Genomic DNA, 24,885 nt, shown 5'->3' with positions numbered 1-24,885 from the left:
CAAGGGGAAAAGAATTAAGCTGTGGGATCACAGCTGGTATTTCTGAGTTATATTATCTAACTGGGTTCATTAGACATGAAGTATGTAATGCAGACATGATACAGTGTCTCTTGAATGGAAAAAAGGTTCCTGCTGGTTTTTTGCACTTTTGGGCTAAGCTGAGTATAAAAGATTTCCTTTGCCACTTTCTAAGAGCATGCATATGGATAGCTCTTGTGGCATTGGCAATGCATAATAACCTGTTTGTCACAGTAATTTGATTGAGTGTCTAAGCTTTTAAATATCCATAGTGTGCCAATTTTTTTGCTTAGATGCAATTTTAATGTCTCTTTGAACAATATATCACATGCTTTCCTCTATGTTCCCTTTTGAAAGGTATGAAGGCCCTTTCTCTACACTAAATCACAGTGATGCTTGTAAATGTGTATTTAATGACAAAAATCTCACAAACGATTTTAGGTATTTGGCTTAGAAGAAGTTATAATAAACTAATTGGTTATAATAACAAGTTAGTTATAATATACTTCAGGCCCATTCTGATTGCTACCCAGATTATAAACAAAAGACACAATAATGCACAAAATTTGTGTATAAAATAAGCATTTTTGTAATGGTTTCAAGCAAAGCTCTCATTTCCCAATTTATTTATTTATTTTTTTAATTAATGGAATGAGAAGTATGGGTACGTTGTAAAAAACACAGCTCTCTAAATTTTTGTTATTCAGTTTAATATCATGAATATTTCCTTTGTTGAGCTACCAATGCCTGGGATTTTATATGGTACTGAATAATCTAGTTTACTGTTTCTAATTCCATGGCAATATCAGTTTCATAAACAGGTCTTATTATATAGATAAGAAGAACATATACTTTTATAGACAACAAGAATATAACCTGAATATTCTGTCTGATTGTGGCAACACAATTTCAGGTAATAGGATTGCCTTCATCTCACTTAACTTCATTCATCCAGAAATTAGATATCTTTTCAGAGGTAATTGTCTAGCCTCTCTCTGTTGCCATTGTAGCCAGAAAGGAAGCAGAAGGAACCTGCAGGCAGTTAAAATTTGTTTGGATAGAAGCATTGCCTGGAAGTGATTAGTTAAACTGAATAAGAGAGATCAGAGATATTTCTGAGATATTCAGATAAAAGGACGCATGGTTGTGCTGAAGGAGAAAACAGTAGTTTCATGAGAAACTGCTGTTGATGTTTCTGTGGACTGATTTTCAGATTAATATTATTTAATGTTGTAACTAATGTCTGTGAAAAAAATGAGTGGCTATTAAAAATGGGGTGATGACAAAAAAGAGGTAGTGTAATACAGAGGAAGATAAAAATCCTTCAGAAAGGACCCACTGACCTTCAGACCTTTTGTGTAGAAGAAATGGTCTGACTTTAAGTGTACAAAAGAAATTAAAGTTGTAAGTCTGCTAGAACTTATAGGAAGATTATTTTTTAGTGAAAACTAGAGGCCCATCCACAGGAATCAGCAAAGGAAACTTCTAGGAGCACAAAACAGTTTTGCAATGACTGAATGACCATAAGTGTGTGAGGAAACCGTCAAGAAGTTAACTGTATTTGTTGTATAGATCTGGAGAAATGTTTCCAAATATTGCAGAGAAGTAGACTGATATTGGAAACTACCATGATGAAGCTCCATATGGAGTTTTATTCTGTTCTACACCTGATGAAAATAAAGATTTCATCCACACTGAAAAGAAACTACATCTGAAGCCCAAAGTTGTTTTAAAGACAAATAAGTTCTCGTGGGGCCTAGATAAATTTAATCTGGATATTAACAGAAAGATTTTAACTGCCAGAGACCTGAAGTTCCAAAGTAGCCTTCCCATAGGAGCAATGAGGAAAAAAAAGGAGTGAAATAATTTCATAATGGAATTTATTATGTTTTTAATCAGTTATATGACATGGTCACCTGAACATGGAAAATGCTTCAGAACTCAGGAGTTATCTTAAACACTTTTGTATATTTCTGTCCCTAGATGTCTGCTGTAGGCTGAGTTCTGCTTCATTAGCAGAAGTGGCATTACTTCAAATGTTGTAGACTACTTTTTCCATGCTGGAAAGACACGTAAGAGATTTCTCTTCTGGGGTGTATTTGGCAAACAGGCACAGCTCAACACAGTTAAAAATAGGTGTTAATCAGATAGGTCACCAGTGGCTTCTGTGGGAATAGGTACTTTGAGGAAAAAAAGCAATTGGGTAGGAACGTTTTGGTATAGAAAACAAATTTTAAAAAATCCAGAGGTGTGAGATCCATAGCAGATAAACTCAATTTCTACTTCCTTCCTTCTTTTCTTTCTTTCTTTCTTTCCTTCTTTCTCTTTCTTTCTCTCTCTCTTTCTTTCTTTCTTTCTTTCTTTCTTTCTTTCTTTCTTTCTTTCTTTCTTTCTTTCTTTCTTTCTTTCTTTCTTTCTTTCTTTCTTTCTTTCTTTCTTTCTTTCTTTCTTTCTTTCTCTTTTTTTAAACCATGATCAGTGCAATCATTTTCAAATTAAGTTTAGAAAACCTAGAGTATGAGAAGGGAGAGGTTTGCCTCCGGCTGCATTCTCCCCTTGAGGGGTGTGGCAGGAAGGTCAAGAAGAGTTAATCCAGCTGCTGGGATATTAGAAATTTATTCTGATACAAATCTTGGATTTGCTGTACCATTTTATAGATTTTGTCTGTAATATAGATAAGAATTAATTACTTGCAATCAAGCATGAAAGACCAAGCACTTATTCTTAGGTAACAGAATTGTAATGGATTTTCTTCATATGAAAACGAAGAGGAGGAAAACAGTATTTTTTGCAAGTATTTTAATCTGTGAGAGTTTCATCTAGCCACAAGTTCCATGAGGTAATTGCATAAATAAACAATTGCCTTTTGAAATAAGGCTTAAGTAATTCAATTGAGCCATGGGAAATCCAGACCAAGTTTTGTGCTAATGAGGAAATGTCATAAGTATTCACACTTTCTTACCATTTGCCTTAAAATTTACTACCTACAGGTATGGAGATAGATGAAGAATCTTACACTTAAAGCTTCTCTGCAGAATAACGAAGAAGGAAAAAAAAGAAAATTGGCTTACCCAGCAACATTTTTAGTGAGCAGCCACTAGCAACAATCATGCAGGAATGTCATTGATCTTGGGCAGGTGGGCAGACTGAGAAAGCCAGAAATAGAGTGATTTTAGAAGTAGAATGGTGGAAATATACAGTGAGTGGCTGTACTGGCAGGATATGCTGTTACTGTGGTAGGAACTCTGAGAGTGTCTATTTATTGTTTGTATACAGTATCATGACAACAGAGTTCACAGATATTAGATTCATCAAGACCAGAAAAATATTCTATTTCTGCATCTGTACTGCTGAGGCCAGCAATTCAAATAATAATTTTGTTTTGACCCTGAACAGTTTGCAAATGGTTTATGAATGGGAATTATACAGACTCCCTGTTTTGCGTGAACATTCACTCCCTTTGTTTGTACACACAAAAAATGGTGATGGACTATCATTATCCAAATTGATAGCAGCTGTGCTTATGAAAAAAATGTTTCCCTCAAATCTGTTGGCATGTCTGTAGTAATAAAAAAAATAAAATATGTCATATGGTACACTGACACTTTTGAATTACTAGTCACAGCCCATTTAAATGGATACTGCATTCAGACCAAGAAATGTGTAAAATTAAACACATTTATTAGGCATTTTAGTAAAGATTCTACTATCCTCAGGACAGGTATTTTGAATATATCTTTAAAATATAAATATTTATCTTTCTTTTACATTGTCATAACTTAATTGGAAGGATTTTATTTAGATTTAACGAAATTAAACAATTTAAGTTTCTGGATATTTTGTGGCTTGAAAATAAGGTACTAAGGTATTAACTCACCAGGGACTGACACATGAACTCCTTCTGTAGTACCAGGTGAGTGGAGATTTATTTATATTCTATTTTGCAGAAGGGAACAAAGAAGCTCTTGCAGTCAAAATTGACTGCAACCCATGTGAATGAAGCATTGAGTCAGGTCAGTCTTGCCAGCCTAAGCACAACCATGGATTCAGTTGTGACTACCAGCTCATTATTGCAGGGCACCTGCAAAATATCACACCTTAAAAATACCACCCAGCATTTCTTGTAAGTATCTGTAATGAAGAATTAGTTTATCATAAATTAATGTAAATATGTAAACTTATAATTTTGAAGTTTGCAGTCACAATCTATTAAATTTGATACCAATCTTGTTTTCTGCATTACCTTAGGTTTCTTGTGAAATGCAGACATGGCCAAAAGCAGCAAACAAATGGGGGAAAGGGTTTTGGAGGGCCATGTCACAGTCTTACAGAAAGTGTAATATTCATCTGAAGTTCAAAAAAATGTGCATTTTCTAAAGAAATCAAGGGCTACTGTATAGGGAAATCTCTGCCTTGTTTGAGTGTCATTTGATGACATGTCTAATTTGATTATGTGGTGTCTACAGACAACAAGTACAATCAATACCTTTTTCCTGATAATGGTACAGACATAGCCAATGAATGTATCCACACTGGGGGCAGTTTACAATCCCAGCTGAACAGAAAAGGAGACCTCAAGGAGATGAACTAACTTACTGTTGTTCAGGACCAGAGACAGATTTCTTGTAAAAGTCAATGCAGTGACCTGTCTAGTACATCACCTTACCTTCTGTTCTCACTGAAAAGCAATGTAAAATGTACAAAATCAAGTGTTGTAGATAAGATAGACTCTGAAATGATGAGATAAGAGGCAAAAGACACTGGAAATGTAAGTTCATAATGGTAGAACTACAGATGGACATAAGCAGCAAAAAATCCCCAAACCAAGATACTGTAAAATAGCAAACAGTACGTGCGTTTCCTATTCTGAGAACAAAATACCTGCCTGCTGGCTATATCCTCTTGGACATTTAAAACCTCAGGTAATAGCAGGCACTATAAAGCAAATTTCATTGGCTGCATCACAGTGGACTGGGCAAGTCCTCCCTTCACAGGCCTGAAAAGCATGAATTTCTGTTCCTGCAGCAAAGTCGGATGATAAAGTCATGTTACCTGATTTCTATGGCAACAAAATGCACTTCTCATCTGCTCCTGCTTCTCCCCTTTTCCTGAAACTTATGGCTGTAGATTTATGCTCCAGTTGAGGTTGACATCACTTCCGATGATGCATGGAAAAATAAGAAGTGGCTCCCTTTATAAAGAGTGATATGAAAAATTCAGGAGAATGACATTTTCTTTTACTAAGTAATTGAAAAAAGGAAGGAGGTGTCTTTGAAGGAAGAGGAGTGAAGACAGAGCCTACTTATTTTTGTCGAGACAACAGAGTGCAAAGATGTATGGAGAAAGTATAATTGTCAGTCACTTTTCCATGAAGGATATTTTATGCAGTAATAAATGAGACAAACAGGCACTGAATAGGGCTTTATGGGAAGCAGTTTTGGCTCAGTTGTACCTCCGCCTCTCAGGGTTTCTCCCATTAGTCACTCAGCTGATGAATTTGCTCAGCAGTGGTGGCAGTTTCTAGAGAAGAAGAAACAGCTATCAGAAGATTCAGCAGTTTAGTTTAAACACATTTCCTCTCCCACGTCTGCTCCATGCTGAGCTCCTGTCTCTCTCTCTGCGGCGGTTGCCTGTTACCCTCTCCTTCATGTTAATCACCCCTATCCATCCTTGGAGGCAGCTGGATCCAACCAGCATCACCTTTTCTAAGCTATGCCATGAGAAGAGACCACAGAATTTGATCTGAACCCAGATGATTTTTGTTCAGGTTTCAGAAGTATTCAGTAATTTCTTGAGATTCAGAAGGTTTGAGTTCAAGTTTGATGTCTCCTTTGATGTGATGGCTATTCTCTGGTGTGGTTGGTATTGTTACTTGCTAAATGTAGTCTCATCTGCCTGAGCTGGTTCTGCATGAGTTAACTGTAGACTGCTAATGCTAAGGAAAATGGTGCAGAAAAACTCTGACTGCCTTTGCCCAGAACCTGTTTGCATCTGAAATCTGTATAGCTGTATTGTATGATGTTTTTCTCAAGTAATTCAGCCTAATAATTAATACTTTTGGGCTTTAGTTGGAAGCAGGTTGAGAAGCTCTGTACTGCTTTCCATAATTTGTTATAGTCACTGTTTATCCCTATTTAAAGTAGAGATAATGTTACTCGCAGAACATGCTGAGATTTGTGCTGGGATGTAAATTTGAGGTAATATTACAATGCCACTAATGGCTTCCTTTCAAACTCTGAAACAGGGCCATATGAATTGGTTCTTCAACTGAATTGTGGGATTTAAGTCTATTTTTGTGACTGACAAACACTAATCCCTCACTCTACAATATATGATTTTACCATTTACCCTTTACATGGCATTTGATGAAGCAAGCTATTAAATAATAATTGTTGTCATGAAGGGCAGTGTATTTGCCCAGTTTTAGAGATTTCTGAAATGTTAATACATAGAGCTATTACTGAAGCTGTCTCAGATGTGCCTGCCCTGTGTATGGCATGTACTGAATGCTCTAATTAAACCCATTTTAATTTAGTCAGTGGGGAAAAAAAAATTACCGTTTGCACCAGGTTGTTTATTTAATTGAGATGAAGAAAACAAGTAAGCAGAGGAAGAACAAGTCAGTTATCCCCAGCAGGAGACTGAGAATAAGCACTTTTTGTTTAGAAAATTATTTCTTTCAGTCATTGTCTTGAAATTAGCCTTTAACACTACTCACTGGATTTTTGTCACAAGCTGATGGTGGGATCTGCTGGAGTTACACAACCGAGGTATGATGAAGTAATTTCTTCAAGGACAGTGGCTTCCACTGGGACTTGGATAGTTAATGGGATTGAAGAGTTTTTCCCTAGAGGTCATCAGTTTTGACTGAACACATTAAAATGAGAGAACAGTTCAATGGCTTATGTAAAATGAGATAGTGGCGTGAATCCAACTATTCAGTACACAGGTATCTACATTTACATACTAATACTGGAGATTCAGCTTTTTTGTACCACAAAAATGGTTCATGCTGCAGAGATCATCTACTATCCAAGACTGTAAGACTCCAACTTTCAAAAGCTGGCTGCAGAGAGGACCTGATTTTATAAGATCTGCTCTATTTATATAAAATATTTATATGTTAATAAAGTAGAGGCAAGAAACTATGTGTCTCTCCCCGAAAACAATTCCTATGTTGAGACATAGCATTGCTTTCTTTTTATGTTGGAACTCCAAATTCTTCCATATCAGGCAAAAGAGCTTCAAGACAGGGAGCTGAGAGAATATTCTGTATCCTGGTCATTATGGTGTGCAACATAACTACAGAAGCTCCTGGGAACTAGAATCACAGGCACAACCACTTTCAGTGCCAGCTGTGGTCTTAACTAAGAAGGACAAATTCTAGTCTTTTTAACAGAGAAAATCAGAAGTTATCTATGATTGGAATGGAAATATACTGTTACAGCTCTGTCTCTAATTCTGTAGGAAGGATATCATTAGCAATATATGCTTTACAATGTATCTAGAAGTACAACTCTTTTCAATTTCTAGGGTTTTCTGTAAAGGTTTGGCTGAGTCTGGAACTGTTAAGTCACCACTTCTGTAAAATGTCTTCTTTCCTGCGCAGAGAAATGCCTGGGGAAGCTCTCTTCCAAATCTGCTGTGTAGGCACATGGATCTCACTCATTTGTAGAGTCCAGCAGTTTCATTGTAGGCATGATTATTTAAGGATATAGCCAAATGAAGTTTTGTTATATTCTTTATGAGTAGGAGCATTTGAGCTAAGTACAGGTTCAGGAAACACTGTTTTAAATTCAATTTTACTATATTCAGTAGTTATCATGCCTCTTGTATAAACTGTTTTCTCTCAGTGGTTTTAACTGATTAATAAAATCAGGTTAAACTCAAAGCAGCTGTACCTGTGTTTAGCTGCAAGGCCAATGTCTCTGCTTCAAAACCAGAAAACCTTATTGTGCTTTAAAACGTTTTTTCCCTCCCAACCACTTCCCTTAGTTGATAAATCTAAATTATCAACAACCACCCCCTTTCCTAACAAACCATATCTTAACTTTTTTTTTTTTCTCTCTCTCCTCTCCCCTCTACCTTCCTTCCCTTCCACACCCCCCCCCCCCCCTTTTTTTTTTTTTGCTTTCTAAACTGTTCACATGTACCAATTTAAAAAGAAGAATGAGAAGGCATTTCACTGCCCCTCAGATTAAGGTCAAAAGCAGCTTCACACTTACTGCAGTGACAGAATCATCTTTCTGACTCTGACCCTATAGAAGCAACCGTTTCTGAAATGTATTGTGTTTACAGGACTTTTGGAGAAGAGATGAGACCTACTGTGTAACGGCAATTTCATTGAAACATGCAACTGTCATGTTATACAGCCAAAAAATTATTAAGTGTATTACTGGCATGGCCTTGAGAGGTCTTTTCAAGTCTGAATACAACTTTTTTTTTTTTTTTCTTGTTTTCTAAGTGAATGTCTTGGAGCTGATTGACAGTGGAGCAAAAGGGTTTAGCAAGTTGTAAGAACACTTAATTTCATATGATCTCAACAGAGACTCAGTCTTTTTTATTAATGTCCTTTCAAATCATTGATTAAAAACTCATTCATTCCACTTGCCCTACCAGCTGTAATATCAGTATCTCAGAGCTGTTCTGGGTGTGTGCATGTATCTCTTTCTCTCTCTCTCTATATATATATATATAGACAGACATATATATCCTATACATTAATGACTTTTCAGGATACGGTTCTAATTTTGAGGGTGTTATATTTCTCCTCTAGCAAGTGGTCTTCAATGAATTGATTGAAGTGATAATTTTATTCCAGTTTGGTGCTCGAAACAAACCAAACCAACACATTTAATGTTTGCATTGACCTAAATAGTAAATAGAATTGGAGAAATTGAGAAAATCTCAATCTCAAATTTGACTTTCATTTAATTATGAAGGTGGTTAATGGGAAAGCTCATTGATTCAGACTGAGGGTCAGTTTAAAAGGATTCCTCAATAGTGTAGTATAGCATATAAAGACTTCTTTATTCAGTCCTTACTGGCCTTGTCAAAGGCATCTAAAGCCTATGGCTAATCTGGCCTGAAAAAGCAAAACATTTAGGGAACATTAAAATGAGTCATACCGACATTTTCAGAAAACAGTGTCTGCTTTCAGCTGAGTTGGAATCATTTGCTAAATTAACATTTAGCTTCAACATGGTCCAAAAATGCATTTTTTGAGATTAATCTATCCAAACTCCTGCTGAGACATTCTTCCAAGCTTAAGGCAGAAACATTTTTCCTTAACTCTATCTAGCTCTACTGATTGTTGGCATCAGTCATCATACTCTTACTCAACAATCATCCAAATCAAGGACCTGGGGCTCTGTAATTCCAAAACAATATGCATGTTCACTTCATGGCCAGCAGGTCAAGGGAGGTGATTCTCCCCCTCTACTCAGCTATGGTGAGACCCCACCCAGAGTACTGCGTCCAGTTCTGGAGACCCTATTACAAGAGGGATATGGATGTGCTGGAACGTGTCCAGAGAAGGGCCCAGAGGATGATCAGAGGGCTGGAGCACCTCTCCTATGAGGACAGACTGAAGGAGTTGAGGCTGTTCAGTCTGGAGAAGAGAAGGCTCCAAGGTGACCTAATTGTGGCCTTCCAGTATCTGAAGGGGCCGACAAGAAGTCTGGGGAGGGACTTCTCAGGATCTCAGGTAGTGATAGGACTAGGGGGAATGGAATGAAGCTGGAAGTGGGGAGATTCAGACTGGATGTGAGGAGGAAGTACTTCACCATGAGAGTGGTGAAGCCCTGGAATGGTTTGTCCAGGGAGGTGGTTGGGGCACTGTCCCTGGAGGTGTTTAAGCCCAGGCTGGATGAGGCTCTGGCCAGCCTGATCTAGTGTGGGGTGTCCCTGCCCATGGCAGGGGGGTTGGAACTAGATGATCCTTGTGGCCCCTTCCAACACTGACTATGATACTGTGATACTATGATACTATGTGAAAGATGACATCTTCCACAAAAGAGCTTATCATCTTATCTGGGAGTGAAGGAATAAGATGGATAGAACAGACAGGTAAGGGAGAAGGAGGCAAAACAATATGATTAACATTAGAGTAACAAACAATGATTGAAGCACAGGAGGTTTTCTCACATGTCAGGACATATCCCACCAGTCGTGACTTTTAAAGACTCCAGCACAATTACTCTGTAGATGTTCCACAGCACTGCTCAATGACAGGGCTAAGACTTCAAAATGCCCATATTTCCTGGACATGACTAAACCAGATTCATGGTCTTTCCAGCTGCAGGGATGGAGAGCAGCATGGCGGGTCCTGCTGTCTAGATGTGCAGTACAGCCATAGCTGTAGGAGTCATAGTGGAGAACAATATGTATTTCTCTCTGCTTCTGAGACCATTATGGAAGGTGTGATACCTCATAAATCACATGCTTCAACAGAATGGAAAATAAGCTCTTACGCACCTTCTATGGTTTGTATTAGTTCCAAAGCACTACATAGGTGTAGGATGTGATCATAGAATCACAATACAAATGCACAATCCTGGATGTTGAAAATTCTTTTTTTCTTTTTTTAACATATCTGTGCAAACTCATATTTCCTAACATTAAAGTTTTATTTGTTTTTAAATTACATCCATAGGACAGCCTAATTTCCAGCCTCATGAAGGGTAGGAAAGAGTATAGGGAAAAAAGGAAATACTTGAGTGAAATGCAATGATTCTTGTGTGCTTGCTACTGAACTATTATTTTGTGGTTTTGGCCACTGCAGCCCAAGAATTTTATAACAGGGGTGAAAATCCCAGTTCTATTACTACTGAGAAATTAACTATTATATGAATGCAGAATGAAAGCCCCATAAATCTACAGTATCCTAGAATTAGGGAGAGTGAGGGGGAAGTTTAAAATCTAAATAGTACAGAGTGTGTCAAGCCAAGTTATTATTTTCAGCCATGCACAGATAATAGAGCAAAAGAAGTAAAAACGGAAATTAAAAAGAAGACGATGAAGAAAAAACCCTACACGTTTGGAGGAGATATGAAGAAACACTTTTCTATTCAAAAGAACATAAATGTGTGAAGTGGCCTACCAGGCAGCACTGTTGAACTTAAACACTAGGGCTATTCAAGACACTATAAGGTAGTGTCTCAGAGGGATCGTGGTATTGAAAATGTAATGAGGCATAACTTATCCCCAGAGATCTTTGATCTTATATTATGTATGAAACCTATTCTTGCAAAACAGCAGCTGAGCTTGCACGCAGTCTTGCAGGGGCATGCAAAGGCAAATCTACACTCTCTGTTTTCTTGTGGATTTTTGTGTGGTTGGTTTTTTTATTTTTTTTTTTTATTTTTTGTTTTTTGTTTTGTTTTAAACACTGATTATTTTTATCCTGAGACTGCCAGCTTTGCAGGGAAACTGTAGGCATATTTTGTGTCTGGTGCAGCTTCATGCACAGTTTTGGCAGGAGGTCCAACAGGTTAAGAAGAATAGATGAAATCTTAAAAGGGAAGGTTCAGGCAATGCACATCTACATCTTTCTGATCATGCTGCTGCTGGGTCTAGAGACAGGATTTTGTGCAAAGGAAAAATCTGATCTTTTTAAACGTAAAAAGTCAAAGATACGACAGTAAAGCACCGCTCTTGTTAGTGCGGCCTCCTGTGATTTTGATGCTGAATCTCCTTATGCTCTGACATTGTGAAAAGGTGTAACCTGTTTATTTTTCTCTCTCTTTTTTTTTTTTTCTAACCCCCATTTTGATCTGGAGGCTGAGGAGTTGGATCAGCTAGTGTAAGTGGGGATAAATTTATGTACATCGAGGAAGGTTAAGTTAGAATAGAATAGAATAGAATAGAATAGAATAGAATAGAATAGAATAGAATAGAATAGAATAGACCAGGTTGGAAGAGACCTTCAAGATCATCACGTCCAACCCATCAACCAATCCAACACCACCTAAACAACTAACCCACGGCACCAAGCACCCCATCAAGTCTCCTCCTGAACACCTCCAGTGATGGCAACTCCACCACCTCCCCGGGCAGCCCATTCCAATGGGCAATCACTCTCTCTGTATAGACCTTCTTCCTGACATCCAGCCTAAACCTCCCCTGATGTAGCCTGAGACTGGGTCCTCTTGTTCTGGTACTGACTGCCTGGGAGAAGAGACCAACATCTGTCTGTCTACAACCTCCCTTCAGGTAGTTGTAGAGAGCAATTAGGTCACCCCTGAGTCTCCTCTTCTCCAGGCTAAGCAACCCCAGCTCCTTCAGTCTCTCCTCATAAGGCTTGTGTTCCAAACCCCTCACCAACTTCGTTGCTCTTCTCTGGACTCATTCCAGCAAGTCAACATCCTTCCTAAACTGAGGGGCCCAGAACTGGACACAGTACTCGAGGTGCAGCCTAACCAGTGCAGTGTACAGGTGCAGAATGACCTCCCTGCTCCTGCTGGCCACACTGTTCCTGATGCAGGCCAGGATGCCATTGGCCCTCTTGGCTGCCTGGGCACACTGCAGGTTCATGTTCAGCCTACCATCGACCAGTACCCCCAGGTCCCTCTCTACCTGGCTGCTCTCCAGCCACTCTGACCCCAGCCTGTAGCTCTGCATGGGGTTGTTGTGGCCAATGTGTAGAATCCAGCTCTTAGATGTGTTCAATCTCATGCCGTTGGACTCTGCCCATCTGTCCAGCCTGTCGAGGTCCCTCTGCAAAGCCTCTCTACCCTCCAGCAGATCAACTTCTTTCCCCAGCTTGGTGTCGTCAGCAAATTTACTGATGATGGACTCAATGCCCTCATCCAGATCATCAATAAAGATGTTAAAGAGCATGGGGCCCAGCACTGATCCTTGGAGCACACCACTAATGACTGGCTGCCAGCTGGATGTGGCACTATTCACCACCACTCTCTGGGCTCAGGTTTCCAGCCAGTTCCTAAGCCATCAAAGTGTGCTCCCGTGATGGAAAGTTTAAATGGAAAGAAGTAAGTGTTTTACAGAAACTACAAAGTATAGTGACAAAAGAATCCCAAAGTGTACAGAGTCCCTTATAGCACACCCAAAACCCCCAGGGCTCTTTCATTCCCCCCACTGCTAGGCTAGTCCCAGGCTGGCCAGGTCTGAGACTGCCCTCCCTGCCTTTTCCTCCTGGCATTAGGCCCAAACAGGCTTAAGAAGCCTTGAGATATCTCCCCCACCATTACCCAATAGGGAACATCTCCCATGGGAGCAGAGAGGGAAGAGGAAGAGAAAGACTTTGCCGATGGATTAATAGGGTGCAGGATATTATGAGTATGAAATACACTGTTTCCTCGGTCCACCTTATTGGCTTGGACACTTGGGATGCTGGAGGTATTACTTATGTGGCAGGAACAGGAGGGACCCAGCCTAAACTGCCACAGTCCCTTAAGCAATTTGTCTTATTTCCAACACTCCACTGTAGTGACTGCTCAGGGGTGACCATAGAAAGTCAGTCCATTCCCTGATATATTGCCTGGCTATGCAGCAAAAATGTGAGGGGACTTCTGAAGTGAATTTTGCATTTAGCCACTGGACTTGTAAATCTTTTAAATCTATTTGAAAAATAAATTTCTATTTATTTTCCCTCAAACTCAGTTTGTAGCAAAGAGGCCAAAGCTAACATTTTTGATTAAATTTATTGCTTAATCGCTGGTACCTCTGTAATTTCTGTGTAACTCTGTTCACTGCTAAGGCCATACTTTTAACATTTCCACCTCCCACCCCCCTTTTCTTGTATCTTTCCAAGTGCTCCTACAATCTTTCTGATCTGGGGTGGCCAAAACTATGCACAGCATTTGAGATGCAAGCATAGTGTGCATTTACATAGTAGCACAAAAATGATTTCTGTTTTGTTCTCTTTGCCTTTCCTAATAATTCCTACAATTCTATTGCCTTTTTGACTGCCACTGAGCAGTGAGCTGATGTTTTCACAGAGCTATCCATAGTAAGTTTAAGAACTCTTTCCTGAATCATAATGGCTTATTTGTAGCCTATCATTGTCTACATATAGTTAGGGTTATTTTTTCCCTGTGTGCTCTTAACAACATTGAATTTCATCTTCCATTTTATTGCACATTTACTCAGAGCCATGAGCTCCTTCTGCAAGTCCTCACAGCCAGCTTTATATTTAAGTATCCTGCACAATTTTGAATCATCCACAGGGTTTTTTACCTCTTATTTACCTCCTTTTCCAGATAATTTTTGAATATGCTGAATAGCACAGGTTTTCTAGTAATCTTTCTGCATTAAGACTAAGCATTTATTCCTACCTTTTGTTTCCTATCTTAAGCTGGATACTAATTTATAAAAGGAACTTCCCTCTTACACAGATAACTCAGTTTCTTGAAGAGCCTTTTGTGAAGCATCATACTAATGATTTTTGGAAATTGAAGAATACTGCACGGGTTGGATCACTGTTTTGCCCCTTCTTTTAGGCATCCACAAGGAATTGAAACACACATTCTTTCCACAGAAATTATGTTGACACTGTCCAAGTATGCCATATTTACTGCTCTCACTATTTATTTATTTATTTATTTATTTATTTATTTATTTATTTATTTATTTATTTTCCATAGAACTTCACATTGCATGTTACTGCCCAGTTATTCACCTGATCACTCCAAAACCCCTAGTGAAGACTATTAGTATATTTGTCAACTCCCATTCCACTGGAAACAATTAATAGATAAAATACAGCTCTGTTGTTAATTGAGCAGTCTCACATTGAAGGCCCTAGCAAAGTGTTAGTGTTGCTCTTTTTTTTTTATTTAAGAAATGTCTGTGACTGTCCTGTCAGTCTGAGATAGTTCTTTGAGCTTATTTTATAAGCACACCTGCCCATCTGCCCTTGTGTTTTCTGAGTGGTATTTCATGCACATTGATCACCCACTGGTGAAGCAAGCTTCCTGATTCAGATGTGTTTTATGGTCAGCTTCTATGCTGGCAACAAGTTGTTCTTCAAAATCTTTTCTGCTTATCTTATTACTGACCTATATGGAGCTTCCTGAGGCTTATGTACTTCCCTGTTAAGTAGATACAAATGCTTTTTTTTGCTTTTCTTTTTTTTTTTCTGAAGGATTTTCACTTTCATGTTCCACTTCTTTACTACTTAACCATGCTGAGGTTTGTGTTTTTGTGTTTTTTTTTTTCCTTCCCTGATTGCTTTGGAGGTGGATTTTTGTTTGTTCACTTGAGTTCCTAGTATATTCTTTTTAAACAATCTGTAGTGCCACTTGCAAACAATTTATGATGTTATTTATGATGATAATTTATGATGTTACTTGATCTTGGGGTTTCATTTTGGTTTTCCAGTTAACTCCCCTTTTTGATAGTTCCCCTTTACAAGTAAATATGACTGTTGCAAACATTTTTTTTTCTTTTCTTTGTTTGATTAATTGTTTTTCCTATAGTCTTATTTTGAAAGTGGTCCTGAAAACATATGGGGAATGCTTAGTGTCATCTGCTTTTCTGGCTCCAGATAGCTGGGGTTATTTTTTGGTTATTGCAAATGTCATCCTCCAATAACACAGGAATTTTTGGGTTTTGTGTTGTGTTTTGTTGTAGGTTTGGGTGGGGTTTTTGGTTGTTTGGTTGGGGTTTTTTGGTGTGGTGTTGGTTTTTGTTTTTAATAAAATCTGTGTCTTTTGGAATCCATTGGTCATTGCTATCAGTTCGCAGTTAGAAGTACAGGTGTGCCAATCTCCTTAGCTGAGAAGGAAAAGTCAGTCCAATGGATTCTGTGGTATGTTTCATATTTCATTTTTGGACTATACTCTTTTCCCCTCTCCTACCTGCACATTTCTTATTCATGTCCTGCAAGCCATGAACTGCCTTTACCATCTACATGCACAGCCAACTGCTTGTCTGATACCTGTTCAAGCAATCTTCAGTGTAACCACCTGGATGTTGACTATTTTGACTTTTGGCAGTTTTTAGGTTTATGTGTAGACTTTTCTTCTTTTTCTCCTTTGCTATTTACCTGTTCACTTATTGTACTTGTGTCATTAATATTCAGTCTTTAGCTGACTTCTCCTGAGTGTTGAACTCCCAGTGTGTCCAAACTTTCTTGATCATGATGATTGTCTTATTTCTGGAGCAGTGAACAATACAAGATTCATGAGGCTAGAAGGCCATCAACTAAAGGAAAGCTTGGAGCTCTGCTCAGGGTTTTTAATATGTTCATTTCTCGTTTGGACTTGATGATCTTTGAAGTCTCTTCCAACCTTGCTGATTCCATGATTAGACCACTCCCAGGAAAACTAAACTCCAAACTTGTTCTCTCCAGGGTCTTGACTCTCTTCCCAGATTATATAAGAAACATGGGCTCTCCTGGTGAGATTAGGCAACAAGTATTCAGCATTGCATTGACTACTGCCTGTGATTGTACTCTTGTTTTAAAAATTATGCAGAAAATATCACTGTTAGAAACATTTGTCTGGAATTTATTTTAGGTTTCCCTTATTTAACTTTGACCCACTATTTCTTGGAAAACTCTCTGGTATCATAGGAAGCAATTTCTTTCATGCCTAAGGGGAACGCAAACATCTTTCAAACATTTGCAGATGGTTTCATGCCCTCTAGTCATCCCTCTGCATGCTACATATTATATCCTTTTAATCCTTCTGCACAGGTTGTACTATAAAGCTGAAAACTCACAAGAGCACTAGGGAATGTCTCTCTCTTTTACATTTTTTCCCCCTTTTTTTTCTTTTTTTTTCTGCACAACTTCAGCTGGCTTCATTGAAAGTGGCATATAGGCATCCACAGGCAGAATCTGTCCCTGTGAATAAGAAGAAAGCTCTGGGCCAAATGATGTTTTTAGTCACACCAGTGGGACCCTGTTGACTTCAGGTTTACCTTCAGGAGGTAGCTATTTGTGTGTGCTGGATGAAAAGACGCAGCTCAAACAGTTCTTAGAAATACTGTGCTCTGTTCAGGGCAAACTGCCACAAAAGCCAGATCCCAAACAATCCTCTAAATTGTCCGTCTGGAACAGGAGTTTATAGTCATATAAACAAAATAAATAGCTTTTTGCAGACCTAGAATCAACCCTCCACTAATATGTCTGGCACCTATTTGAAAACCAACAAACAAAAACCTGCAAATCCATGAAGAAAAATGCAGGGGAGGGGTAGATGGGACAGCACAGATTCTGTGAACTAAAAATCACTTCAAAGATACAAACAGAGAAAAATATCCTGATCAGTCCAATGAGAAAATTCCTGTTGATAGCAACAACTTTCCTGCAAGTTTTCACTTCTTGTCAAGATTTGGAAATAGGAAACCCACAAAACCTTGGTCTTTTAAGTTACAAACCTGGGATATCTCCATTTTGGGACATTAAGATTTTTTTGGGGGGGGTTAGGAGGGAAGGATTTCAGAACAAAAAGAGTGACATCAGAAGAAACTGTCTTTGTCTACTTTTACCTGACTTCATGTCAAGTATTCTCTGGAAAAACACAATTCTTGTTGCGTTCAGAGGATCAAGATTATTATTGTATTTTATTTTATTTCTGTGTTATTTAAGATGAAGACTACTTTCTTTACCATTCTTTTTGCCAAATGTTAAAAGTCTGCATACTATTTGATAGTGTAAAATGTGAAACCCTAGCAATAGAAGAAATACTATGTTTCATATACAGAAAGATATAACACCCTGTAACAAAGGAATAGCAGATTTGGATGCCTGGAGGTTTGAATTTTTATAACATGTCCATGGTTACAGATTCAGTCAGGGATTAAGTCTAGGCTTCCAAAGGATTTCTGAAGGGAAACCAGGAAGTATGTAAAGAAAAGGAAAGGAATAAGAGACAAATAATATTGATAAACAATTAAGGAAAAGAGAAAACAGTTTCCTGAAGGAGCATGGACATAGTCACAACCTAGAGATGATGAATAACTAGAGCTTGTAGACTCAGGATTCACTACGTCTTAATGCCTTATGTATAGCTTTGGGAATACAGTTTTCATGATCTTTGTTTTACAAGTTTACATCTGCAGACATAAAAGGATTTAGGTAGGGATTTTTTTTAGGGTTTTTTTAAAGATTCAAATAAGGATTCAATGGACTGAAAAAGCAGAGGACCAGTAGTCTAGGAACATGTCTACAGATATCACTGCTTTTACAGACTCACTTCAGCTAGTTTTAAACTAGTTAATCCCAGTTGAGGTAATGCAGTTGTGATAACAGTTGATTGTAGGCAGGATCATGCTGAAGTATTTACTCAGATGTCAGTCAGGCTTTACAGCCTGACTTCAGCTTGGTAGTTGTACTTAGCTAGTTTAGAGCTATCATGGTTTGATCTATCTATGTGAAATTGTAATGTAGATATAACTACAGTAACCAAATGCTTCAAATATCTTTAACCACTAGATGTCTATTCCTTCAATTTTTACGTGTTTTTCTGTAGAGTGGGACTTCTAAAGTAACTCTACTTTGGCAAACTTTAATGCAGTGTCCAGCTGAATTGAAAACATTTACTTCCACTGACTCATACTGTAGTTTATAAAGGGGCTTGACAACTCTATGAATAAGATCAGTGTTTCACTGTGCTCTGCTACTTCCATAACACGCTAAAGTGTCATGCGGATTTTTCATGATTTGCCCTGATATTCCTGCATTAAGTGATACATTAAAATTATTTCAACATGATCCCTTAGAAACATTTCCAATAATTTTCTCTCAGTTGGAATGAGACTTAGAGGGTTTGTCTCCTGAATCTTCCCTTGGTTCTTACCTGAATAAGGGAATAGCTTTAGTAGCCCTTAAGTCCTTGGGTAGGAATGTACTCCTTAGTGGCCTGTAAAAAAACCTTTGCTGAAGGCTTTCCTATTTCCTTTGTTACTTCCTTCAGGATTCTGGGATACAATTAATCTGAGCCTGGTGCTTTGTCAAATGCAACAGTCCTAATTGCCTTATTATCTTCTCCACTGCAATAGCAAAGCCTTTTAACATTTTCCTTTCCCTCCAGGAGAACATCTCTCAGTCACAGAGATGCTAACTTTCTCTTTTTCCATTTTTTTTTTTTTCAAACCCTCCTCCCCCACTGCTCAATGAATAATGAGATCAGGAATTCATTTAAGCCTGCAGCAGGATCAACCTCATCTGTCACTAAGTTTCCACTTACGTTCTTCAGTGTCTCTACTGTCGCACTGCCTCTTGTTGAATCTTGAATATATATTTAGAATCACAAAATCATAGATGTAAGGAATGGAAAAGAGCTATTAGGTCATCCAGCTCATACCCTGCAACTGTTTTATGCAGTATGCTGCTTCTTTATTCAATCAGTTTTTTAACAACCCAGATGTTTCCTCTGGAGTCACTTCAGTGTGATAGTTCCTCACAAGCAGGAAGTTTTCCCTGATGGTTAGTTCAGTTTTATTTTTATTAATGACAAGAATCTTGTTTAAATTAAATGGTCTTATATATTTTTCCCCTTCTGTTCATTGTTTGTTTCATGTTTTTTATTTCTTCAGATAGATATAGATGACCCTCCTCTTTCAGGGAGATACTTTGACCGTATCTTAGAATCATAACGCTGAAAAAGACCTGGCCAACACTGAAAAGAGCCAGCCCTGTCCTCATGACTTCCATCTTTCAGATATTTATATGCCTTTATAAGACCCTCAGTCTGCTCTTTTCCAGGCTAAAGACACTCAGGTCTTTCAGGCTCTCATTGAAAAAGAGATGTTCCAGCCCTCTCATAGTCCTTGTATCCCTCAGTTGGACTTTCTCCAGTAATTCTCTGTCCCTCTTGAACTGGGAAGCCCAGAACTGGATGCAATACTCCAGGTGCAGCCTAACCAAGTCAGAGTAGAGGGAGAGGAGAACCTCCCTCCACCTGTGGGTCACACTCTTCTTAATGCATCCCCTTGTGGCCTTCTTGGCCACAAGGACACACTGCTGGCTCATAGTGAACTTGTCCACCAGCACTTCCAGGTCCTCTTGCACTCCAGCATGCTTAGGCCCTGTAGTGATAAAAGGGTGCAGGACTCTACACATGCTCTTGTTACACTTCATGAGGTTCCCCTCATGAAGTTCCAACTCTCCAGCCTGTCCAGGGCTCACTGAAATGCAGCACAGCCTTCTGGTGTGTCAGCCACTCCTCCCAGTTTTGCATCGTCAGCAGTCTTGCTGAGAGTACACCGTGTTCTTCATACATTGATGAATATGTTGAACAAGATTGAGAACCAGAACTGACCCCTGAGGAACACCACTAGCCAGAGGCCTCTGACTAGGCTCTGCACCACTGATCACAGTCCTCTGTGCCCAGTCATTCAGTCAGTTCTCAATCCACCTCAGTCATCTAACTCATACTTTCAAAGCTTACCTGTGAAGATGTTATGAGAGACAGCATCCAAAGCCTTTCTGAAGTCAAGGTGGATAACATCCACTGCTATCCCTCATTTACCCAGCTAGTCACACCATAAAAGGCTATCAGTTTGGTGAAGCACAATTTCTCCTTCATGAATCCATGCTGACTATTAGTGATAATCATCTTCTCCTCCACATGCTCAGTGATGACCTCTAGAATGAGCTGTCCTGCCACCTTCTGGCCCATGGAGGTGAGGCTGACTGGCCTGTAGTTTTCTGAGTCCTCTTTCTTGTTCTTTTTGAAACCTGCAGGGACATTGGCTTTCCTCCAATCCTCAGGTGTCTCTGGTGTTCTCCATGACCTTTAAAAAATGATGGAGAGTGGCTTAGCAATAACATTAGCCAGCTCTCTCAGCACTTACAAGTGCATCCCATCAGAACTCATGCATCTGTGGGTGTGCAGCTTTTCTAGGTGATCTATAATCCAGTCCTTCTTGACTAAGGGAGGGTCTTCCTTCCTCTGGACTTTCTTTCTTACCTCCAGGGAATGAGTGCTGGCCTTGGCAGTAAAGACTGAAGCAAAGAAGACATTTAGTAACTCCACCTTCTCTATATCCTGTGTCACCAGGTCAGCCACCTCATTCAGTATTGGGTCTACGTTTTTCCTGGTGTTCCTTCTCCTGCTGATATACTTGAAGAGGCCCATCTTGTCATTTTTGCAACCTTTGCCAAATTTAATTCCACTAGGGCTATAGATTTCTTTGTACCATCCATAAAGTCTGGCAACATTCCTATTTTCCACATACTGTGGACTTCCTTCTTTCATTTAATTTTTCCCAGAAGTTCCTTGCTCATCCATGCAGATCTCTTGCCTCCTCCCTGCTAGATTTCTCACTCAGGAGCTTGGAGTAAGTGATGCTTGAATATTAAATCACTCTCTTCACCCCTCTATCTAACTATGTGATTCCTTCAAGTAGGTCTCTGAAGAGGTCAAAGTTGGCTCTCCTAAAGTCCAGGACTGCAATCTTACTTACTACTCTGAGTACAAACTTCAGTGAGCACAGTCTGTTACAGCAGCTGTAGCAGGGCAATAAAGCCCTGAACTATAAGGTTACACACATGCCAAGTAGCACAGATTTTGTATTTATCTGTTCTGCTATCATGTCTTTTGATGTTCAGGTGATGGGTAGGTACCTAATGCAGTGGAATACAGAGTTCATCCATGACCCAGAAGGAAATTTCTTTCCACAAATGACTTAAAAACAAGCTGTACTTTCTACATAATCACAGCTGGACTTGTGCACATATTTTGGCATCTCTTTCTTGAAGTGATGCAAAATTCCCCATAACTAAGGCTGCCAGACAAAGGTGTTTTTCATAGAGACACCCAACAGCCATAGTTTGCTACCTATCTACTAGCTCTTCACTGACTCTACAGTAAATCAGTGCTGAATAACAGGCTGTCTAAACCATGCCCTTCAACTTACATGCTGCAATTGGTCCAAAAATCTACTGTATAGATAGGACCCCAAATCCCTTTGACCTTTGTCTAGCTCAGATTCAAGCATTAAAAATGAACACAATATTCTTTATTCCCAGTTACTAGAGTAATATTGGCAGCTTACTGTAGGCCATGTGATTTTCAGTAGTTGTAGACTGTTTATCTTTTCTTTCTTTGCTATTTCATATAATTTGTTACTCTGCTGAACCTTATTCCTTTTTACATTTCATAACTTTTTCAGACTTTTCCCCATTTATCTTTTGTTCTTTGATATTTTCAGGTATGCAGCATGGTTCGGCAAGGTTTTAATTTTCCTCATCAAGCTGTGAACCTCTTCCTTTTTCTTTCTAGACACCCTAATATGACTTGACATTTCTCTACATTTCTAACAGTCTGTAGCTGCTTCTACATGTAGCCACTGTGATTGGAAATGACTGCATATGATTATTGTTAGACATAATATTGTGATTGTACTGCTGCTGGGCATTGCTTTGAAAGAATGGGAACCCAAAAGAAAGCATATTCCGCTCACAAATATTTTATTCCTGAAAACAAGGCCAAAATATGAGCCGAGTAAGTTTAGCACTGTGCAACAGTGAAAAAATACTAAGGTGTTAAAAACCAGGCAGCCAGCATTATAGAGTCAACCTAGTATACTTTTAAAGCAGGAAACTTTGAAAAGCACATATTCTGTATTCTACCTTGTATATTTTCCACTATTCCTGCCCCAGTCTAACTATTCTCTTCAGGACACGCATTGTATGTAAGAAAATGCGTTATATGCATCCTCATAGTATTTGCATTACATCTTATATGAAAACAAAGAGTTTTAACTGCACATGCATTCTGGTTTACACTACTATACCTTCTTCATATGGTAAAAGAGAAATTTGTATCAAGTATTACCTAGTACCAAACATGCTCGTAATTTGCAAAATTATTTGCCTATTTCCTATAGCCTGTCCTAGTAGAAAAGATTTATTTCTGAAAACACTGTTGAAAGGTATTGCTATACTATCTGTAAGGAATGCATAGTAAAATTCTGTTTCTTGGTCACTTTTTCCATATTATTAATGTATTTTTACACCTCTGCAATTTGTCTCCACCATATAATATTCCTGGGTAAAAAGCATTTCCTATTAAATCAGGGTCAGATTTGAATTTGACTGATCTGTGTTAGAACACAGGCATGTACTGGGTGGTCAGATACCTTAACTGCATGAAAGCTGATCTGAGATAGGGTAAGCTTTTACACTGTGCGTGCAGTGGTGTCTGAGTGGATATGGTGCTGTGAAGTCAGGGATTACAGTTACTTTGTGCCAATTAAATAGCTCAAAGAAGCTGAGTTAACCTACTTCCGACCATAATCAGAGAAAATTTGCAAAAACTGCAAAAATTTGGTCCCTCCTAGGATACATGAGCTTAATTACACTCGTGAGATCTGTGAGGGAATTGATAAAAACACAGGTATGAACACTTAGTGCTGAGATAAGGGGGAAAAAGTATTATCCATAAAAGCCATCAGCAGGGATATGAGGGCAGAGGGATGATGCCAGCTCTATGAAGAACACAAAAGTAAAAGATGACATGCAGTTTGTCAAGAGGTCAAGCAGGAGGAATTAGCAAAACAAGCTTTCCAGCTATAAGAAAACTTTTGCTTAATGGAGGCCCCCTATTTGTCATGATTTTAGAGGAATGTACCCAAGAATAAGGGTAATTTCGTGACAAAGAAGTGATGAGATGAACCCAACATATTTGTTTAGAAATTTAATATTGGTTTTATTTGGTGGATTCCATTAAGAATGGAGTATGCACAGCTTCAGACTGAAAAAAAAAAAGCTAGACATGTTTACTCTGTGCTGTGCCAGACTATTTACCAAAGAAGCTACCAATGCTGTGAGCAAATACATCCACTTTGCACATACGAGTCAATTTAGGATCAAACTCATTTAACATGCTCTTCAACAGGGACACAGTACAGCTGCACTTTGGGTTTTATTAAAATTTTGCCCATTTAAGCTAAAGGTGGGGAAACTCCAAGTCCTTGTGTTCAGAACCATTTTCACTATGGATGCGCTGTTAATTATCCTTGCCTTCATTAGCATGAAAATTAACCATGTAGTGCTAAAATTATGAAGTTAAAAAGAAAATAAATTAGCATTTGCCTACTGTTTTAGTGTAAGTGAAGCTGAAGAGAAAAGCATTTCCTTTATCAATCCCTCCCCTCTCTCCCCCCCAAAAAACCCACCAACCAACACCACAGAAAACAACCAAACAGAAGAAAGATAATTCAAATGCAGATATTTAGCTCCAGATTTCAGCCAGAGAATACAAAGCAATTCAAATTCAATCTCAGAGCACACTTCTGTCAAGTTAAATCCTTTCTTTCCCTCTATACTTGGCAATTTCTGTTTTAAATGTCTTTAAAATATGTATTCTTTCACCACAAAGTCTTGCCACAACGGCAGCTGTTAGCAAATAAACTCAAAAATAAAAATGTTGTCATTGTGAAATAAGATATATTTAATTAAATAAAATAGAGAAGGGAAGTGCTATTACAAGAACATAAAACTGTAAGGCACAAGATAAAACTAAATTACTACAGGGCTGCTCAATTCAATCTAATCCTTGAAGATAAAGATGGAGCCAGAAAATTGTATGTATTGTGAAATCAACATAAGCCCTAAGCAAATATTAACTGGGGATATATAAACTGATTTATTATAAATACAAGTGTGAATGCTAGGATTAGTTAAGGAAATGCAAACCAAGACACAATAAGGTTTAAAATGCTCAAGTATTTATCTAAAATATTGGGAACTGTATACAAAAAAATTATATATATATATGCAGTGCCCTGAAGCAACTTTCAGGTTGCTTGGTTTGGCACATAATGGAGGTGGAAATATGGAGAGAGGGAAAAATGGTACATTTCTTTCTAATAAATTTTGATATAAATGAATTCATAGTATTTCCTTATGTATTTGATAATGGCATTTGATTTTTCTAAAAATTATTCTGC

The sequence above is a fragment of the Dryobates pubescens genome, chromosome 3 (genome assembly GCF_014839835.1).
Source record: "Dryobates pubescens isolate bDryPub1 chromosome 3, bDryPub1.pri, whole genome shotgun sequence".
NCBI lineage: Eukaryota > Metazoa > Chordata > Aves > Piciformes > Picidae > Dryobates > Dryobates pubescens.
This window is presented reverse-complemented; position numbering follows the sequence as displayed.